At 44.5% G+C, this 22,547-nt stretch overlaps 1 protein-coding gene across 1 annotated transcript in view; it reads left to right on the plus strand.

Annotated features, from left to right (window-relative positions):
- The first annotated feature begins 13,270 nt into the window (after window positions 1-13,270).
- Window positions 13,271-22,547, plus strand: part of NCK2 (NCK adaptor protein 2) — a 90,332-nt gene continuing 81,055 nt past the window's right edge. Inside the window, exon 1 of the mRNA XM_074153402.1 lies at window positions 13,271-13,406. The gene's annotated coding sequence lies outside the window, so the exon portion shown is untranslated. The remainder of the gene's footprint in view (window positions 13,407-22,547) is intronic.

The following is a 22,547-nucleotide window of genomic DNA, read 5'->3' on the forward strand; positions in this document are numbered from 1 at the left end:
CTAGTGAGCACTTAAACCTGAAGCAAAATTTCCCTGTGCATGAACAAGAGATGCAGGCTTCCAGTATATATACTCAGTGTAGAGATGCCTTCTCTCTTTACCTGTCTGGGCGGTATGAAATGTATCTGTAGTTCATGGTTCTGTTCTACAGAAGGTATATTTTATTGCCTCAGACTCAATGAAAATGAAGAAATCAGGAATCATATTTGATTAGTCAAAATGGCATTACTGCATCATTTATAATAGGAAGCAAAACACCCAAAAAAGTGCCAAAGTAAATCGCTTCTTGCCTGCGTACTATTTCTTTTAGGTCTGTCCTAGTGTAAACATCCCCCCTTGAACTCTTTCCCGTATTGTTTAGCAGCCGGTAAATGAATGGAAGTGTTATTAAAATACACCAAACCATTTGGATCGGTGTACATCCACTTCTCTGACAAACGAAGGCTGAGAAGAGTGTGTGGGAATAACAGCAAAGATGTAAACGTAGGAGGAGCAGTTCAGTCCGAGAGCCAAAGGTGGAGGTGATGCTCCTGCGTCTGGCACTGCCTGGACAGGCAGTGGCCACAGGGCAGGATGAGATGGGACTTCTGCTCTCCAGGGCCAGGGGCATTACTGGGAGCGAAGGGAGCCGGGTGGAGGGGGTAGGGTTACTGTGTGCTGCCTCTCCCTACTGGAATTAGGGTCATCCACGTTCCACTGATTTATTTGTGGGAGAGGAGGTAGGGGAATTCATTCACTAATCCTACACCCAGCCTCCCTCTTCCCTGGCTGCAATCTTCCAATAATTTCCCAACATAGACTCTACCTCCCTCTCTGCAGCTGTTTGTTTTTTGTTATTTTTAATAACAAAATTCTATGGCCTAAAGCTGATGCTCGGAGACTTTTATTTCTTCATCAAATCCACTTCCATCTAAAGTACATAAAAGATGTGTTCCTAATACATAAGAATCTGTAAAACAAGTCATTTGTAGTGGATTTTTTCTTGTCTAAATCCAACTATCATTTTAATCCGAAGAAATTAGACAGCTGTTCAAACAGTAAACCAAACGTTCAAGAAAATTAGGGAGAATCGGAAGGCTGATTCTCCAATCACTCATAAATCATGAACATATACCTTAGTTTTGAGTTTGCAGGAATCATTTTTAGATGGCTACAGATGGCTTGCCACACTCCAGCAGTTGTTCAGCACGGACAATGTGAGGGCAGTGGCTCTACATGACACCACTTCGACTTCTTGATTGTATGACTGGAACTTAATGAGCTGCTTAGGGCTTGACCCAATGAAAGGTTTGAGTGACTAACAAAAGACTTATGTATTATTAAGATGCCTGCACTCAACATTGCAAATCCATACCTTCCTGTTTGACTTCACAAGTTTCTAAAAACCGCCAGCTCTGTGCCTGCACGTGCCCAGGACTGTCCCTGATGCTCTTGTCATGTCTGGGCTTGATCGCAACCCCAAAAATACAGCGCTTGTTGGACTCGAGGGCTTGCCACAGCGGGCTTCCTTCAAGCAGGCACACAACCGGAGGATGGATCCACAATGGTTATGCAGCAGCTTCGACTGTGAATACCCTCCCCCTCTGCTGTTGAAGGTGAAGGAGAGATTTATGGGGTGAGAGAAAGGGTGTGTACTGTCACTGCTTAGTGTGTCAGGCACTCACGTGGAAAGGAGGGAGTCACTAAAATGTGTACGAAAACAGACACTGGATCCCCAGGAAAGCAAGTGCAGGCTCCCTTTGTCCTGGCCAGAGGAGCAGCGGCGGGTTCTCTAGGGGATCCTTGTGCCCCATGTCTCCTGGTGCCGGGCTGAAGGAGCTCCCTGCAGAAGGTGCTGGCTGAGGGTGTTGTTTTTCTGACTCCTTTTCTCCAAGGGGTTTGTTTCACAAGTCCTGGGGAGCCAAATAACCACTTTGTGACCCCAAAGCTGGAGGTCCCAGCCGTCTCTCACGCCGTTGCCACCACGCAGTCCCATTCTGTATCTCACAGTGACACTGACACCCATGCGTTGGCTTTGTATTTGCACCACCTCAGTCCAACAACCCAGAAGAAAACAAAACAAACAAGAGGAAAACCTACACAGCTTTGTGCTGCACCAGCGAGTCAAAGGGGAGGGTCCAGTCAAGGCCAGAGCTGGTGTAACCAGGATGCAGGACTGGGAATGGAGAGGAGACACATGTGGCCCCTTCTCTTCGTCCTGAGCAGAGCACTTCAGTGGCTGCACCCACAGGCTCCATGCATGCTCTGCTGGGAGGACCATGCCAAGCTCCAGGCTTGTGTCCTGCCTGCATGTAATGAACACCTCTGCTGTTGAAGATACTAGCAAAGATCAGAGGAATTAAGAAGATCGGTATAACTTCATTAGAAAAAGATTAATCAATATAAACATAGCAGGCTGTCCAAATAGTCACATGCAGCCTAAACGGTGGCTGCTGGGGATATGTTTGTACTAGATACATGCTCGCCTAGCTTTGAATAAACGTTTTCTCCCAGAGTATAAACGTTTACGATTTAATCTAGGAATTAGCCTTAGGGAAACCACAAATATCTAGAGTAATATTTACTCTTGTTTCAGATAATCAATTGTTGTTGGTCAGCAAATAATTAATCTGAATTAAAGAGGACTCGGGCAATACACTTAAACAGTTAAACACACTTCTGTACTGCTGCAGGAAAAGAACTGGGACCAAAATATAGCTCCAAATGGGACAGGTTGCTTCCTCCTCTGTGTTAGCTCAGCTGACCTACGTAGAGAGCAGAGACCAAGCAGATTTATAGTTTACCAAAACCTTTCTGCCCGTCTTGCCCTCCAGAAGGCAAGGAACTGCCAGGTGAGGGCACATAAGCAGATCACAGAGGTACAAAAAACAATACAGCATTCATCTAACTGAGCGCAATTAATTGGCAGATATATTCCCCAAACTGCTTTACTCCATTCACGCAGAATATGTTGTTACCTTTAATTCCATGATACTTGCATGCCTGCAAGTCTGTTTTTCCAATACTTAACCAGCACTGACCAAAGACACAAGCAGGAAGTGCCTAGGAAATTACAACTGAAAAGTCAAGTGGATTTGCTATAGGTCTAAATATTAAATTAGAGCAAAAAAGACATTCAAGCATATTTGAGATAGAAATTCTTTTCTCTATATGTTTTGATATTAGTGAAAAAGAAAAAGAAAAAGAAAAAGAAAAAGAAAAAGAAAAAGAAAAAGAAAAAGAAAAAGGAAAAAATAAAAAGGAGAAGGAGAAGGAGAAGGAGAAGGAGAAGGAGAAGGAGAAGGAGAAGGAGAAGGAGAAGGAGAAGGAAAGAAAAAAAATCTTTTGAGAGTTAATTCTTCAGCCATTTTCCTCTTTTTTTGAGCTGGCACTCCATGACAATATTTCCATTATGTGCCGTCTCTGGTGTATTGCTATCAAAGCATACAGAATTTTTCCATTGAGTGGAAAATTGGCAAGGCTTTCTTGTTTACAACTGCAAAGGTAACAACTCTGATAAAGTAATGGACATAATTATGCCACTTCTAGCCAAATTGTGAAAAAAATAACTTTCCGTTCCGTTAGCCTGGCCAGTGCACCTGAATGAGTTATTCTTAAAACCAACACTGATGTTGCTTGTTAGCAGCATCCCCACTCGGAGAGGGCTGCGCTCACTTAGTGACTTCCTGGTTTCAGCAAATCATAAAAGAGTTCTCCCTGCAAGTGTAGTTTAAGGATTTTCACTGTAATTGGTTCTCTCGATAGGCTCAGCTTTGGCTGAAGAGTTTGAGATTGACTTTATTTCTATTCCACAGGTCTGAGGCAGCAAGTGAAGCTCTGGGCTACAAGGGGACTGGGCGGTTGTACCCAGCTCAGCAGATTCCCTCTGCAGTCCTTTCAGGTTCTGCTGTGTGCTGCTGCTTCTTACCAACCACCTGTGAAAGATCAAATCAGGTCTGAGACTGAAGTTAATGGGCAGATGCGGCACTGCCGTAGCGATTGTGCCACCCCCATTATAAAGATTCACAGGCAAAGCAGTGTAGTGAAAGCCCAGTTAAGAAAAAAACCTCTGAATGCCATTGAAAGTAGACCTACACTGTTTAGAAGCACTTAAAAGACACAAGACTGCTATTCTTTCAGTGCTTTCCCTTTGTGGACCTCGAAGTGCTTTACGAACACCCATCAAGCCTCACCACTGCCCTGTGATGTGTTATAACCTCGCCACTTTCCCAAGGGTGGGTAACACAATTTCTAGGCACCCACATGGAGATACGTGGAAGTTTCAGAGAAACCAAACACCCAGAACTGCCAGCCACTGGTATGCATAACTCGTGACCCCAAATAAGCATTATTAAAAGTGAGATGGTAGGGTTATTTGTATTTATCACCTAGTACAAAGGAGCTTAGGAATAGATGTTTTTATGTTTTTAAGTGGGCCTCCACAGCTTTGAGAGCAAGAAACTTTTTGATTTGCTTGCTTGTTTGCCTAGAGAAAGCTGAGAGTAGACTGTCTGAACAAAGATGTGATTCGGGCAGTTCAGTCTGTAAGCAAAACAAAATACAGACCATATTGGATGACTCACGGTGAAATTGCAAGAGCAGATGAAATCAGTGAGAGCCATGAGCTTTCCCATAAACAATTTCAAAGTTACAGATCCCGAAGCACGATGCAGCACAGTGTTAGGCACCCGTTAGGGGAGGATACCACTAAAACACACCGCACTGTGATGCGATACGCTGCACCCAGCAAAGAACAGTGTGGGGACCAGCACAAAGCCAGGTTCACAAAGGCTTTGGACATACTTGAACAATAACATCTCAACCTAAAGGCACAATTCATTCCCTCTAGCTTGGATACTCCCCAGGAATTCCCCTCCCGGAGGTATTTCGGTGGAGAAGGCCCAGTGACTAGGAGGTTTGGGACAGGAATGGGGAGAATGCAACCACTCCCCGTTATCATTTTTCCCACCCACCCTCCTACGGTGTGGAGCTTTTCTCCCACCCCGATGCTTTTGCGGGAGCTCCGAAGCCAGCAGCTGGCGAGGGGAGGCGAGTCAGCTACGGCCGTGCCAGCAGGGGCTTCAAGGGGGGCTGCAAAGGCAACAAACCTCGAGCCTTGACCCTCTGCAGGTTCCTTGTGGTCTGCTGGGAAACTCCTATGTTAAATCACTCGATTTGGGGGGTGCAGGCTGAGGACATGGTCATTCTCCTGATTGATTTGCAAAAGGACTGTCAGGACCTACCAGTATCAACACAAAGTAAATGAGCTGCAATTAAGGTTGCTTACACAATTTGCCCCGTCAGCTGGGGACTTCACCAACCAAATTTATAAACCCAGGAGAGCAGCAGGGTACTGCTATGGTGAGCTCTGCAGAAAACCCTCCAGGAGACAAGGAGGAAAACAGCATGTGAACGTTTGTAAGAATTAGCTCGTTTCACATAAATTTAAACATCTATGTCTAGGTAACTTAAAACCTAGAATAGAACTGGTTATTAGCTCAGATAGCTCTCGAACACATCAGACCACTGATTTTTATATGGCAGCTGAGCAGCGTGTGGCCACCCGCTCCCCATGCCTCCTGCCTCATGGCTACAGCGGACACTCCCCACTCCAGGGAGGTTGGTATTGAAAGAGCTGTGATATTTCAAACCAGGAATTTGGGGAACAATGCGGACCCTTTGTCTGGAATTGCCTGTTTCTTGCCAGGAGTAGGAATTGCTCCTACTTTTGGCAGATGGCACCGGCTCAGATACTGGTCCAGATTCCTCTGCTTCATATGCTCCTGTATGTTCACAGACTACAGATAAATGTTTCTTGACTTACATTAATATGACAAAAGTATTTGGCTAATGAGTGCCAACACTATAAATACATCAGATCCACCCAAAATGTGTTGAAGAAAAAATAGCACCCGCTATGTTTCAGCAGAGTGCTGGATTTTTGAGCTAAATCAGAATTGACTTGGCTGCTGCAAGCCATAACACTAAAATATACCACCTGTTTACGATGCCCTCCATGCTTTACATCTACAAATTAGCCCCCCATCATCCCAGTGAACTATTACTATAATCGTATGAAAGATAGGAATGCTAAACTGCCAAAGCTTTACCGACTAAGCTAAAGCTATATAGAACTTGGATGACAGTGACAGATAGAAAACAAAGGCTGGGAACACTGATTTCTGAATTATTTCTCTTGTCTCTAGACAATACCTGTATGTAATAGAGATCAGCTAAAAGAATGGTAGTGGAGCAGATCTGACGTTAGATATGCTCAGCCATTAGCTATTGCCAGGTTGCTGTCTTTGCAATAGCTGCTTAAAGATGGACTGCTTTAAAGCTGAAAAAACCCACCCAAACCCAAGAAACCCGTAACTGTATTTTGCAACCTGATTATTTTTTTCCAGCTCTTTTTTTACATCTAAAAAGTAAGTTTGTTCCTTAAAATAATTAACTGTACAGAACATGAGTTATGTTGAAAATGCAATCAATATTTAAAATAAATCTTACTTTATCTTGATTTCAGTTAACAACCCATATTTATAATTTTGTATAGTTAAAAATTTCTCCATCTGATTTAACAATTTAGTGTTTCCAGATTCTTTTATGTAATATTTGTATTTGACCAGTGATTTTTATACTTCTGTCTTGTATTCAGTTTTTCTATTATGTATAATCATTCACCAATTTCAGTTATAACTGATGGAGTCACAGGACAATTTCTCTTTCAATCATGTTAGTTCTTTATGCTATTTTTCTTTCAGCTAATTCTAATTTTAATTAGTTAGAGCAGCAATTGATTGTACTGATGTACTATTCAATTAATTCCACAGCGGTGACTGAGGTTATTTGCCAAGTGACAGCAAAATACCAGAGTACACCGTATTTTACAATAATTACGTACCAGTTCTACTGGAAACAGTGGTCCATCATCTTGTATACCCAAATGCTGATTTTAAAGCAATACCTAGTTAGATTTTAAAAACATATTTCTCATTAGAAAACAAGGATGACTTAATTGGTTAAGTGTAGAGAACACAAGGTCTGTAACATTAAGAAGGAAATAAAAAAACTGACCATGAAAAACATCTTGAAGTTAAGTTTTTCATCAGGAGCAGGTGGCGTCTTGGTTTGTTATTGTATGTCCATTGTGTTTTAACCCTTTTATTGTAGATCACGCAGATGCAGGGAAAATGATCTAGTGATCATTCTACTGTTATGGTCCTTTTTGTCTTTTAATTCCAGATTGAAAGGTAAAATACAGACTACACTCTTGCTAGGACATGTGTAGATCGTAGACAATATTTGATCTGTATGGACTGTACCTCCGTGTAGACTGTAGATGAAAACCTTGTGTACTGGAAGGTAACAGTCTGCATTACCTATTCAAACAGGAAATGTTGCGTGAAGGTAAACTTCATGTCGGCATATAACAGCAGAAAACTATTTACAGTATCTGTCCTAATTCAGAATCATCAACCTCAAACATTCAAAAATTGAATCAGGATACTACTCATGAAACTAATGTAAAATCCTGATTTAAAAGCACATTGATTTTTCTTTTATCTACAGGTTTCGAAGTTCACAGGGATCAGGCTTCCAGACTTTCCCTGGCAGTCATGAAAATGTTGTTCTATTGCTCCTCTCATAGCCTTATTCTTCTTGGAATTGGTGCTCTGAGAGATACCAAATATTTTGTATAACAATGACAATACTATAATAACTGGCAATGCAGTTTATAAAGGCAGGGCCTAAGATTAGTCATCGGTTATTATAAAAGAAATGGGAAGACTAATAAGGAACATTTGTTTCCTTCTCTGCAGTCAACTGCAGTATTGTTAGCTTGTGAGACTCTGACACCAGCTAGAGCTCTTAAGGGTGAAGTCACCTCTCATGTATGAAGTTGGTAATTAAGGCTGTAGACACAGTACAGAGCTGAGTAGGAACTTAAACCCAAGTCAGTGTCACGTTACAGAATTATTGCGTTGCCTTCACTCACAACCTACAGCTGTTTTTCCAACCTCTTGGCCCAAATCAACTCTGTTGTGTTTGCCCAAGGTCTTAGGTTGACAGGATCCACTAACACAACTGTCCATCTGCCGAAAATCCCTTTGCCCACCTCCCCAGACTGTGGCTGCTATGCTAAGCTGGGATGGGCTGGAGAAGAAGTCCTGCCCATGTACACAGATGCTGCAAGGTTGCAGCTGGTGGGTCCCCCAGGAAGCTGCCATGGAGCTTGACCAGGTTGAGGTCCCACTGGGTTAAGCTTTCCTCTCTCAGTAGGGATAAACAATTACATACACTTGAAAAATGCTCCTTTCAAGCAAAGAACGCGCTGGTCCCTGGGCTTATGCAGTCCATAAATTGGTGATGCAGTCTACTGGATTTCCAAGTAGGAGATATCTTCTTTTGTCTCTCCCTGTACGTTTTTTCCCATGAGAGGGGAGTTCCAGCTTGCAGTCCTGGGCAAAGTCCAGTGTGGGTAATGACATCTTGCCGACATACCCTGCCTTGGCAGTGGGACGCTGTGTCTTGCGCCGCTCCCTCTGAATTCTTGCCCTGCCACGTGTCAAGGGGTTGTGCTCCTCCCTTGAGGCAGCTGCACTTCACGGCTGGAAGATGCAACGCCCAGGTCTCTGCGGTGTGCAGAACGGCCAGCTCTGGGCAGAATTCCGTATTTAAATGCAAAATGGAGATTATGCTGCAGAGTCAAGCCATTTAGCAGCAATATTTTGAATTTCAAAACTGTACGAAAGATCAGTTTTAACCTTTGAATAGAGTTCAAAAGATGTCCCTCAGCACACTTTCACTTTTAAATAAACAGAAGCATCAAGGGCCCTGACATTTCCGAAGCCCAAAACACCGGTTTGTTTTCCTTACATAAATACTTTGAATCTTAGCAACTGTCTACAAAAGATAACGATAGCATTTGTCATAATAAAATGCGATCTGCTGATAGATCCAGCTTGCAGTTTTACAGCACCTTTGGGTAGCTTTGGTCCATTGAAGAGAAGAATTTGGATGCATTTCGAGCTCTAAGGACACGTTCTTCCCCCTCAACGTTTTTCGTAAATGTCATTGAAGATGCAGCAGCCATGCAGCAAGTGAGAAAAGCAGCTGCGTTACCGTCAGGCTGAATTAGAATCATTGTGCAAATACACTTAAGTGACTCAGCAGTAACTAATTGAGTATTTGGGATCTGTTCTCCCCTGGTAGCGGTCATGTAATTCCCCTTCATCTACATGGGAACTGAGCATATGCTTTAAGCAGAAACTAGACGATGTGTATGATGTAAACCCTTTAAGGAGATATTTTTAAGAGAGAAAAGACACTGACATTGCTTTCAGCATTTTTAAATTAACTGAATCATATGATGAGAAGTTTTCTGAAAGGTGTTATTAAAGCGAACATTTTTTCACATCAGAGAGAACGAAAAAACACCTTGTTTTTCCAGAGGATGCAGTGTTTCTTTACCTCTCTGTTAGTGACACAGTATTACAACACCACATGTATAAATGAATTTTATTACAATATCGATGCCTTTAAAAAACAGTTTTAAAAAGCAGGAGCAGCGATTTTTAGAACAGGTTAATGTAGATTTAGGTACATTTTCTCCTCAGTGAACTAACACAGATACACCAAATGCCTTTCCTGTCCACCTCTGAACTGGACAACACTGTTTTCCAGATATCCAAACAACTTTCCAACCCCTCCTTCTCACGTCCGTACTGAAACATCTCCCACTGGCCTACGCGAGCAGGTATCAGCCCATACTCTAGACAGAGCAGCTGGTGAGAAAACTTGATGCACCTGGAAAAAGGTAGAGGTATTTGCACAGAAGGTGGAAGGAGCCCATCTGGGAGATGGCAGTCGTGTCCTCGCCACAACAAGGTGTAAATAAATTAGCGTGGTTTGGACCTGCACGGCTGGGATCTGTGATGGAGATTACAGCCATGTGTCCATTCCAAGGAAGCCACTGCTTGGCCAGGTGGGGGGTAAAGCACAAGCAGCATCACATAGAGAAGAGAAAATAGGTCGTCATAAAAAAAAAAAAAAAAGAAAGAAAGGTGAAGAAAAAAAAAAATAAATACAAGCCAAAAGACACAATATGATTTTTTTAGCCTCTTGTGCAAGATATGAATTTCAAGACTGCCATTATGTAATTGTGAAATAAGTCCGTCACACAGCCTCTGGGTTTGGTGTCTGCATGTAACCCTCTTCAAAGCAGCAGCATGAGGCAGGCGGTTTCTTTACCAAAGACGAAGACAGCATCTTTCTCTTGCTTAACCATTTTTTTCTTTTATTTTTACTATACAGTTACAGCCTTAGGCTGGGGGAAATATTCATGCTCTTCTCTCCTGTGTACTTTTTTTCTAAGGACTGCACCGCTCTTATGCATATGCAAAAGTGCATTTTTTGCATATTTACTTTCTTTATACAAAATAGCGTGCCTGCCACATCATGTACCACTTTCACTTCTGCGCGGATTCCCCCAAGTTTATCATCTTCTCATATTTAGAATGTAACTCTCACTCAAATCACAAGCAGGCAGCTCTTCTTAATAACAGTTATTCCAGAGGTAACGGCTAATTATGACATTTCAAAAAGCGCACATTAATATTTCAGTAGGCTCAACATTTTGAAATACTACTCAGGGCAACATCTTGGTCTTTCTTGCTGGTGAAACATAAGGATCTGTTCAGCAGACAGTTAAAACACCCTTCAACATACCCTTGCAAACCCTTTCTACGGTGTCTTCTGTTCGTCATAAGCCACAGTTTGGAAAAACCAGCTTTAATGGATTGTTCCTTAATGTAATTAAATATATTTAACAACAGTGTACTTCAGAGTCCTTAAATTAGTCCTTTGCCTGAAGACAATGTATTCATCCAAATCCCTCCTTAAAACATTCTTCTTCCGTAAATCCTATTAGCATTAATCTGCTAAGGCTAGGTGGGCTTTATCATTTTTTTCAGACACCTGGAATGCTTTGAGATCTACTGCCCACTCAGGATCTTACGTTTCCGAACGCTTTTGGAGGACTAATTTAGCCTGGAAACCCTGCAGGGTCGTGTGACCTTTCCCTGGACATCCTCAACTCAACGGTGCCGTAAGGAAAACAAGGAAGCGGAAGGTTTCTGTAGGATGGCGTTAGCAAGGCTGCAGTAAGAAGGGACAAAACTCAGACCGAAACGTAACTGTGTGTTAGAAGTGCAAAAGAGAGGAGGGATAATTCACCTCTCCATTATTGCTCCCACGGTGCATTTTGTTCCAGGAACAACAGGTTTCTCTCTGAAAGCCCCTGGACGACAGGTCCCATTTCAATTCAGGGTAAGCTGCGGCAGGCTGGAGCGAGGCCTGACCACGCGGCGAGGCAGCAGGGACCCCAAATACTTTCAAGCTCTAAAAAAGCATGGTCAGACTATTGTTTCAGAAGGAAGATTAACACCTCTCTGAATCGAAGTCCAACGTGTGCACGAAAAGCCTGGAAAGGGGATTTCTGCTCCTCCCCCAGAGGCGTGCAAAGTGTCTCTTGGAAGAAAGAAGAAGCCACGTTTTTCCTTTCAGGTTTATCTCACGGGCAACGTGAAAGGCGCTTGGGGTTTCCCAAACCATCAACGAAATGCTGTGAGAATTAGTAAAAGTTAACAGGGGGAAGAGGGAGCTGTTTGAGGATTTCTAAACTATTTTAAGCGGGAGCACGGAAAGCTCTCCAAATATGCACTCCTTAATAGGTATATTTAAAGAGCTGAAAATCTTTACACGAAGCTCTCTCTACTAGTTTTTCCTCAGTCAGGGAAAAGGCGGCAGCGGGGCTGCTGACTTCGTTTCAGATGTGGAGAAGGTGGTGCTGGGGAGCCTTCCCTCCCGGGCAAGGAAAGGCATCCTGAGGAGAGACTGGACCAGTCAGGGTGACGCCTCAGCCTCCTCTCCTTGGCAGCAGCCATGTTGGGAAGGGTTAATGGGTTCGTAACCTTTCAGTGCGGCTTTACCCCCTGCAGCACCACCGGTTTTCACCCTGAACTCTCCGGGTGACTCCAGAGTGACCATCTTTCCGTTTCCCCACGGCCCAGGGACGCTCACCCTGCCCCCGGGAAGGCACCGGGGCCGACGGGACGGTGACTGCCGGCAGCCGGTGGGACTCCGGCCTCCGCGGGGTCCGTCTGCCCACCCTCTTTAACCACTCGTGGGGTAACCCCACCTTTCCCACTCATGGAGGGGACCGGGGAGGGGGGGGGGGGGCGGCCCAGCCACGCACCCGGGGACGGGGCTCCATTTTGGAAGAAAAGGGCGGCTGGAGGCGGGAGGGGGCGGGACGGCTTCCCTACCCTCTCCTGAGGGAACAACACCTGGGCAGGTACGCACCCAGCCCCGGTAACGAAAATTGCCGCCCTAACCCACGCGACACGCTGGGGCCGCTCAGGCTGGAACTTTGCCCCGGGGCGGAAGAGGAGAGGAGAAATGAAGGCCGGAAACAGCCGGGGCCGGGATCGGCCCGGCCGCCGCTGCGGGGTTGGAGCCGGGGCCGCGGCCGCACCGCGCGCCCCGGGCGTGACGTCACGGCCCCCGCGGCCAATGGGCGGCGGAGGCGCCCCTGATGCCATGGCTGGAAGTTCCCCGGCGGCGGCGGTTCTGCGCCCCTCTGGCCCGCTCCGGGTCTCTTCCCCCAGCCCAACCGCGAAGTGCGCTCCCTCTCCACTCTCTCCCCTCCCCTTCCCCCCCCGCCGTTTCTTTAAGCGCTCGCCAGGACTTTCCCCGGGCGTTTCTGCTTTTCCCAGCTTTACCGGGAGTGCCGGGGCTTGAGGGGGGCGGGTAGCCTGGGTTGGGGTGTAAGGGGCGCTCCCGCCGGGCAGGGCCCCCCCATTGCCCTGCTCCGCCCCCCGGTCCCGGCCCACAGGCTCAGCGACGCAGAGCGGAGGGAGCCGCCCGGCCCGGCCCGGCTCGGCTCGGCCTTCCTGCGGTGGGGCGGGAGGGATCGGCGGCCCTCCCGGCGGGCGAGGGGGAGTCCGGGGAGCTCCTCCCGCGCGATCCCGGCAGCGGCAGCGGCAGGAAGGGCAGGGCGGGGGCGGGGGCTGTGCCTGTGCCGGGGGGGGGCGGGCGGTTGGCGGGGGAGGGGCCGCTGCTGCCGCTGCCGCCGGGCGCAGCAGGCTGAGGGGAGGCAGGGAGCGGAGCCGCCGCTGCCGAGGGCCGGGGCCTTGGACGCGTCCGGCGCGGAGCGGGAGAAGGAGGAGGAAGGGGAAGGGGGGGGAGCCAGCCGGCCCCTCTCGGAGGACGCGGCCCGCATCCGCCCGGGGAAGGGCAGAGGAAAGCGGAGGGGGGAGCGAGCGGGCGCCGCCGCTGCCGCCGAGGAGACAAAGAAGCGGAGCCCGCCTGGGCTGGGAGCCTCCCCGCCGCCGCCCGACCCGCTCGCCGCCGGCCGGCCGGAGGTAAGCGCGGCCGCTGGCGGGACGGGGATGGGGCCAGGGCGGGGGCCGGGGCCCGCCGTAAACTTGTGGCGGGGGGCGGCGGGGGGAGAAGGGCCGCCGGGAGCGGGGGAGGGGCGGGTGTCACCTGGGCGGGGGAGGCCCCGTCGCCGCCCCGGGGGGGGGGGAGGGGCGGTACCTGCCGGGAGGGGTGAGGGGGGTGTGTGTTTGTGTGCCACGTCCAGCTCCGGGGGGGGGTGGTGGTGGTGGAGGTTGTCGGGCGCAGCTCCTCCTCATCCTCCCGAGTTGCTGTTGGTGAGTGTGTGTGAGGCGGCAGCCGCCGCTTTGTGCCACCCGCCGGCCGGCCCTGGGGGACAGCGGTGGGCCGGGACACCCACCCCCCCTACCCCCGGCGGGGCTCCGCGGCCGGCCCGGCGGCGGCGTCGTGTCCGGCGGGGGAGGGCCCGCAGCGCTTCCCGGCCGGAGCGCGGCGCAACCGGAAAGTTTCCCGGGCGGGAGCGGCCGCGGAGGGGGAGCGGAGGGGCGCCGCCCCGCACCGGCTCCCCCGCGGCGGGCGGTCCCGGCGGGTTTGCGGCCGAGGGTTCAGCCTCCCGCCCCCCCCCCCCCCCCGCCTCCGCCGCTTCTTCTTCCTCCCTGTTCTCAACTTGATGGAGAGCTGAAGCCGGGGATTTTCTTGAGGAGTGTGGAGAGATGTGCCCCCTCCATCCCTTCCTCCCTCCCTCCCTCCCCGGTCGATGCCGATGTAGGTAAAGGATGTAAACCTAAAAAAAATATAAAGCAAAATTATACCTGGTGGACTGACTGCTCAGTAAAGCACATCCCTGGGTGTTTTGGGAGTAAAATTGCTTACGCTTCTAAGTCTTTTCGTCCTGTTTTTAGTTAAAAATGTGCCTGCACTAACAGATAGCCCTTGCTGGCAGGCTGGGCGCCGTGGCCCACCTCAGGTAAAGTTGTCAGATGGGGATTCAGGTTTGTAATTCGGGTCTGACCTGCGACTGCCTGATGGCGGGTGCCTCTCAGCTCCAGTTCCGATGTCAACGTCTCCCACGGTTGGTGTTTTTTACAGTACATGTGGCCCTCTGCATGCATCAGGGTCATTCTGTGAATTACATGTAGCGTTTAACTCGGAACTGTCTTGTTCTTTTGTTACTTTAAAACTTGAATGCTGACTGAACCTCGGCAAGATTTTTAAAGCCTTCTTTAGCTGAACAGCATTTCTTCCTCATGCTGTGAAGCAGTATTTGTTTCTGAGGAACATACCGCTACTGTTGTAGTGGCTCCACATAGGAGAATTAGACTTCTCTTTCATGAGACGTGGTAGTGACCTTTGTAAAAACAAATTTTCATGGCCTAACCATGCGTGGTTTGTATCATCAAGAGTTTGGACTGGTAACTTAATATGGAGGAATTTGAAAGGGCTCACTGAGTAGGAACTTAGGAAGAATCTCAGTTTGAAAGTACTTTTTTGCCACTGCTTTTTAGGAGTCTGAAGCAGTCAGCACCACATAGATGATGTTAATGGTACTGTGTTTTCATTTTTAGGATTATAACTTCTGAAGTAAAATAATGTTGTTGGTGCGTAAAAACAACGGATTTCACAACTCTAGGAAATCAAAATGGTCTGACTCAAGTCAGTTTAAGCAGTTAAGCTTTGTCTTCTTAAGGGGCTTGCTTCTTGAGACTTTGACAGAAGGTGTCACTTTCAGGAACAGTGAATAGATATAGAGATAGAAGGCACCTGTACTAGGAAGATCAAGACTGTAATTAGCAAATATTTTTATATAGGCCATTAAACAGATACAGACTCCTTATGATGTTAACTCTCACTGCTGTCGTTCTGTCGTTGCAACATTAGCTGTTGTATTGGCCTTTTACTTCTACCAGATGGCATTTCCGATTGCTGTTGTGATATAATGATACACAAAATTATTTTGCTATTTAGTCCTTGATGCTCTGGATGGTGCTTCTTATTACATTCTTGCTACTGAATATAGGATAAATTAAAAGCTTCAGCCTTTGGCTTGTTACTGTAGTAGAAAGGGAACTTCTTATCTCCCCTTCCTCTCTTTTCTTCTATTGTTTCCTGACTAGCTGTGTGGAAGCGTAAGGTATTTTCTCTCTTACGTGTCACCTCACCTCTGCTAAAGAAGAGGGACAAGGTTAGCGGCATCTGCTTCTTTTTCCAGCCTTTGTTTTTTCGTACTTTGTGTTGCTGTTGTTATGTTACTCCTTTGTGGCCCTCGTGGCTTTCTTCGGTAGAAACCATAACAGCAGCAACTCAAAATGCGGTGCCCAGATAGCTTTGTTTGCTGGTCATGGTCTTGAGCAGCAGCAAAACTACCCGGAGTACCTGTGTTTTTCATGCTCCTTGAGCATAAAAGCTGCTTCCAGGCTCATGGAGACAGGTGCTGTATCAATTTACTTGCCGCAGGTTTGAAATCAAAACCAAGGCATCTTTGAATCCAAAGCGTATGTTCTAGAAAATATTTCCTGTTTGCATTGAGGGACTGATGGTTTCTAAGCCGTGGGTATTCCCCGTCGTTCTGCCTTTTGAGAAAGGAGGATTGCTGGTGGGGATTTATTAGAGGTATTTGAAGGAGTTTTTAGATAGCTGAAAACTGTCTGTGAAACCAGGTGCCGCTGTGTTTCGGTTACTTTAGCCAGACCTGGGGTGAGGTGCTGGGCACTCATCACTGGGCACCCTTCTCCTCAAAGTAGGTTATCTGATGTGTCGACGAGGCAGAGAGTTGAGGTGCTCTGCAGGAAAGATGCTTTCTATTTCTACTAAAATAATAAACTTAGAGGCAATACACTTTATCTTTGTGTTTACTAGGTATACAGAAATGTTGCAGAACAATAGTTTCCTCAAAGTCAAAAATCTCTATTAGTTCCTGGAGTAGAAGACCTTCAGAGAGAACAGGGATGGTGTTTGTAATGTGGGAAATAGCATTGTTTCTTCTTCCTGAAGCACAAGGCCTGTACTACTCATTTAACCCGTGTACCATTGTCCAGCCTTCTGAAAAAGATACTACATGAGATCCTGGTGACTTACACTTTTTGAAAAATGACTTTTCTGTTTGTTTTACTTTGAAATTTATGAATGCTAGCACAGGAATCCTAAGCTCATTTCTGGTTTTGGTAGTTCTATTTAAATTTTTCTTGCAGATTCAATTAGGCCCATTAGTTTCCTCATAATAACGTAGTCGTCAGTGTTCTGCCCAATTAAACTGTTGCTCTGTTTGGTGGTGGGTAAAGTAATTCTTTCAAGTGTTGTTTTTTTTTTTCTTGGAGTAATCTTTTTTCCCCATCATAAGGATTCTTAATTGTTTCATAAATGCTAATGAAATGAGTAAATTGGAAGTGCATTGAAATATGAAATATATATTTTTATATTCCATTAAATATATGTGACACAATAAATTAATTTGTTTCTCACCATTAATGAAGTGAGTTCATATTTTAAACTCAGCATAAATAACTTTGTGTGCAGTGAGGTGGCCTGGCAGTGTATGTTTTTAAGCATTAATAGAGTATTGTAAATTTTAAGAATTCAGGCGCAGAGGAATAAATCTTGATTAGAGAATAGCAGCCCATTGCATTTTAAATTACTGCAGCTATGTACAATAACCCAGTGTCAGTAAAGTTTTAGAAATACTTGTGCTAAGAAAAACATCTGTTAAGAGTGGAAGCTCAGGCATCCTGGTATAGCCAGTATTTGTTCAAAGTCGTAGAAGCAAACTTTGTGGCTTAGAGGCTTTTTCCCCTCTGTAAGCTTGTTGTGATGGTTTTGGTCCTGATCTCATTAAAAGTGTTAATATGGTGATATGTAACTAATATTGATTAGTTATTATTTTTGAAGCAGACAGTGGGGTGAACACACTGGGACTCTTGGTAGGTACCCGAATTCTCAAAAATGTTGCTTTTCTCTTACAAAGATAACAAAATACACATGCAAAATAAAATGCAATACAGGTGTGTTTTTAATCTAGGCTGAAGAAACGTGATCCAGTTTTCCTCAGCTCATCTAAGTTACTGACTGCAGAGTACACGTGACTGTAGAAATAGACGCGAAAACAGGTAGTGAGATACACCACATGTAGAGTATAGCTGAAATGTTATTACACAGAACCTGCTATATGTAGTATGCTTACAAAATCAGGTGATAACCTTCTCAGGCAACCCCCTTTTTTTTACATCAAATGAAATATAAACTTTGTTTCCAATAAGATTTTTTAATAAAATATATATAGTTAGATGATAACTTGTTACTGCTGTGTTTCGGCAGATTGTGCTGTTTTGATAGGTAGGGTGCTTTTTTCCTCCGTCGCTTCAGCAGGTGTCTATCGCGTGGTCCTTGGAAGCAGTGTGGACAGTTGTTTGCTGCATCAGGGCCATCAGATTATTACTCCTTTGATAGAAAGGCAGATTTTGGCCTTCTGAGCTGTTTAAAGTTTCTGAGTTCTAGAAAAGAGCAGAGTATTTGTAGGAGCCTTCATAAGAAGTGACCAGGGTATGAAAGTGGATACTGTAGTTTAGCGAGAGGCTGGAGGCTGCGGCTGCTCTTCCTGATGCAGGTGAACTGGGTCATGTCCTCCTATAGTGTGAGAAGCTACATTTTGCTGAGTGCCGTCCGTCGGCTGGCTTCTCCTACAGGTTGCACTGAATCAGCTCCATGCAAATATGGAGAAGCTGTCAGATCCTGCAGGAGAACAGGAGGAGGGTTAGCAAAAGCAGGTGCTTTCTGCTTATGCTGGTGTGATATTCTGGGTTCTGCTAGCAGTGCAGCACTTCAAAAAAAAAAAAAAAAAAGCTTTTTATTTTTAAGAAAAGAAAACTGTTTAAAAAGAATTAGTCCATTTCTCTTCTGATTTAACTATGTTGTCCCTATTTATATTATTTTTAAAAAATCATTAGACACTGGATTAGAACCTTTCCTTCAAAATGAGAATAGTTCCTAGCAGGGTGAGAAGGTTTAGAAAGGAATGGTAGTGTTCATTAAGCATACAAACTATAAATTAAATATATTGGGATTTTCTAACTGTCCTTCTTGGCAAATTTAAGTTGGCTTAATCAGCATACGGATTCAGTTTTTAGTTAACTATGTAGTAAAATAAAGCAGTTCACGAGTAGTCCCTTCACAAGTTTAGGAGAGAAGAGGAACACTAAATCCTGTTAAAACTTACCCTGCATATGGAGAATTAAATTGGCGTATTAGTCTGAATTTCTTTAGGGCATTGTGGACTAATAAAACATTTCAAGGAACAGCAATAAATTAAGCCTCCTGTTTAGCAAACCCTGGCACTGATACTGGAGGAAAGGAGTCCCAAGCATCGATTGGACTCACCTCTTGGTTTTAATGCAATAGGAACACCCTCAGCATAGCGTGCTTGCAAGGTTTTTCCTTCCTGTTCTTACAATAGCAGTGTATTCTTCACGCTTGTTTTCCTCCCGCATCCATTGTGTGTCGAACTTGGCTCCCAGTGCCATCCTGAGCTACTGCTGTTCCAAGGGAGTTGACTTCTCAGTTGACATCCTAATGATGTTTCAGATGACGACAAGGAAAGTATTTTTCAACCTTTTAATGCAGAAGGAGAGATATGTGGCTGTATGATATGTTCTCGGGCTGCATTTTGATAGCTGTCATGACAACAAATCACATGTTCATTTCCCTGAATGGATGGTGTCCTGCCAGACACACGTGGAGTGTTATCAAATTTGACAGATCTTGAATGATGACATGTCAAGGATTCTGGATTCCACCACAGGAGACTTGGGCTGCTGCAAATGCACGCTGCCACCTGGTTTAGCAAAACTTACTGTAGGCTTTTTCTTGGTTTTGAGTTCAGGTGAAAAACCAAGTGCCCCTTGGGTTTTTGTTTGTTTTGTTTTAAATAGATTTAGTCTTTGTTGAAAATTTAATTGGTAATTTTAGGTTGGAAATTTGTTTGCTAGATTAGTAGAAGGAAAAAAGAAGGTAGTTGGACTTCATCCAGTCGCTTTAAAGATGTGTATGTCTTAGATGCTTTTCAGTGCTTTTAGTAAGAACTTCAGCAAAACTAGAAGGTCAAGTGTTGAGTATTTTTGGGGTCGGAAGTGGCCACTTTTTTCACTGATTTTTCATTTTGTGTGAGTGGTATCAGTCAGTGATGACATAAACACCCCATGCTAGTTCTGCTGTGGAGTGCAGGGATGGGAGCTGACTCCTGTGGTAGATGGGCTGAGAACAGGGGCAGTGGTTTGTTTGGCTTATTTTTAGCCTTGGCTGTTGTTTATTCGTAAAGTTGCAATTTCAGTTGGACAGCTGTTTCTGGTTTAACCAGGCTGCGGAAGTCTTGTAAAGTCGGATAAAAACCTGATAAATACTGATTTTTGTGTGTTTTGTATGGGAATGTTATGCTGTGTTACAGTCCTTCAGTATCTAGCACTCTGGTAACCGACTCAGATGGTCTACGAACAGCAGTTTTACATGAGTGGCATTGTATTTATTTATTTATTTATAGTTATGAAATATTTTTTGCAGCAATGCTGTCTGGCTGTACCTGTAACATAAGTGAATTGAAGATTGGTACCATTTAGTAGCTGGAAAAAAGGTATCATGTTTATATCTTTAATTAAGCTTTCCTACCACAACTACTTGAAATCCTGTGGACGTAGCAACTTTGGAAATGTAAGTAAAGACCTAGCGTTTTTGCCAGCGAGCATTGAAATTTTGTAGAAGTCCGTGCTATTTTTGCAGCTTTGTGGTTTTAATTAAGAATGTTTTTGTTCCAGTTGTAAAAGAAATTGGCTATGGTATATCTTGCTTGAATGTGTTTTTCTTTAATCATTGCATGTTGAATACAAAAATATGTAGATGGCATTTATAGGTATAAAGACGTATATTTTACATCAAAAACAGTGTAAGCCATTTAGAGTATAAACATGCTGAGCTTCACCTTTCCTGTCTTTCAGAAAAAAGATTAAAAGAAAAATTGATCAATCTCCTTCCTTTACGTTTTCAGGTCTGTAGGCAGTGTTTCTGCTAGTGCTGCAGGGGTAATATAGAAATAATTATATTGTGGACTATTCATAAATTCACACTGTTTTGAATTCCATTTAATTCAAATAGAGAAAGAAATTAATGCTAATATCCCAAATAATTAATGCTATAATAAAGGATCTGCCTTCCACTTGACACTGAATGACTTATGTTCCGTTACATCAGAAGACTTAAATCATTTTGAGCATTCAATATTAAAATTCTAGTTCATGAATATTAGAAATTTAATCAGATATCTCAGTAAGGACTGTGTGGATTGTATTGGGTTTAAACACTTGGTAATAACAAAGCTTGTGTTTAGCACAAGTATCAAAATATGACACATCATTTTTATGAGCTCTGAGGCTCTTAAGAGATGCATGGGGAATCGTAATGAACTGAAACGTTATAGACCTCCTATGACAGAAAACTATTAAAGTCAGCGCAATGTTGTTATTGCGGCAACGTGTCTCTTCTGCCGTTAGTCCTGTCTTGTAATACTGATGGTTGTATTCCTTTAGGATCTTTTCCAGTTTTGCTGACAGGAGAGCCTGGATGTTTATTTTGTTCAGATACTCCTTTTACCTCTCTGGAATGTCAGGAAGATGCAACGTCGTGTCTTTGCCAAAATGTTCATTCTTTGTTTTGTGTCCCAACTGTTCCTGCTGTTGCTGTGACCCTGTGTAAATGCAAGCATGTACTTAGTATGGCTAGTGGTCCTATTGAAATGAGTGTCTCTTATTTACAAAACATGAACCTGAGCCATAAGTACATATTTTCAAGACAAGAACCACAATTACATTGCAGGTCAACTCTTTTTTAGTTAATACATTCTTTAACTTGTCACGGCATGTATGTTAAATTACATTTTGAACTTCTGCCTGCAGTGTCACATAGCCAGCTTATTTTTACAGACAGACTTTACACCTATACATTGTATATTACGTTACTCTCTATCAGCAGTCCCATAAAGTAAGTGGGATTGCTAATAGTTCAGCGTTGTTTAATGAATGACAATACTGAGGTGTTAAAGAGCAGGGATGGATCAGGCACTGCTTGATATAATGCCTGCTTAAGTTGATGCAAAAAGGAACTTAGTTCCTCATGGGAAAAACAAGGGATGGTTTGGTTTGGTGTTTAATTTTAAAATATGGAAACCTGGAATTTAAAACAGACTCGATCATGTTCACTGGTCTGCTCAAAGCCCAGCCAGGTGGGAGGAAAAAAAATAAATCAAATGTTGCCTTTTAAGCCCCAACCCTCAGGCAGAGCCATCCTGCCTGCAGGTGAGCCCAGGTAGACACAGCCTGGGCAGTGCTGGCAGCCAGGAATGGTGACCTCCCTCTGCCACCCTACTCATCCCCCTTGCCTGCTGCTGGCCTGGATGGCAGTAGCCCTTGCCTCTCACTTCTGCCCCATTTTCCTGGGACTGGCTTTTTGAAGGGATGTGCCCAGCTTGCAACATGCCACACCTGGTGTTAAGCAGCTGGATTTGAATGAATTGTTTAAATTGCTGACACCATCCTTCTAAAATTGTGGTGCCTACTAGATGTAAGAAAAGCCCAACAACAATCAAAACCCCAGAACCCAATAAGAATACTTGCACCTGGTATCAGTGTAATTCATAGTTTCAGTGGTTGTGTGGATGCACGTTTAGCCTTTCTTAGGGAAATAGCATTTAATTTTACAAACTTTGTAAATATTTGATCTTCATTCTAGAAAAGCTTTAGTTTAGTTGATGCATGCCTTGATTGTTGTGTTATCTGAACAGATGGTGATCATCTCTGCTTTATGGCTTTGTTAGTCTTTTTCCTCCCCCTTTTCCATTTTGTAGTGTTTTGTATATAGTTAGGATTGGGAATAGCCTTGATTGTGAGTGGTTATGTTTTTGGGTTGTCTGTAATCCATTCATATGGCAGAAATATCACAGCAATTTAAAAAAATAATTAAATAAAACTAAAATTAAAAAAAAACCCTGTATCCTGTCTGGCATGATTACACTCATCTGGGAATAAAAGAGCAAGTTTTGACTGAAACATTGCAATTAAAAGTGAAGTTCAAAAATGCAGTTGATGAGGTTTCTGAAATGAGGACAGATTGAACCCTTGCATTCTGTATAATTGTTT

This window comes from Numenius arquata, chromosome 1 (genome assembly GCF_964106895.1).
Source record: "Numenius arquata chromosome 1, bNumArq3.hap1.1, whole genome shotgun sequence".
In the NCBI taxonomy this organism is placed as follows: Eukaryota; Metazoa; Chordata; class Aves; order Charadriiformes; family Scolopacidae; genus Numenius; species Numenius arquata.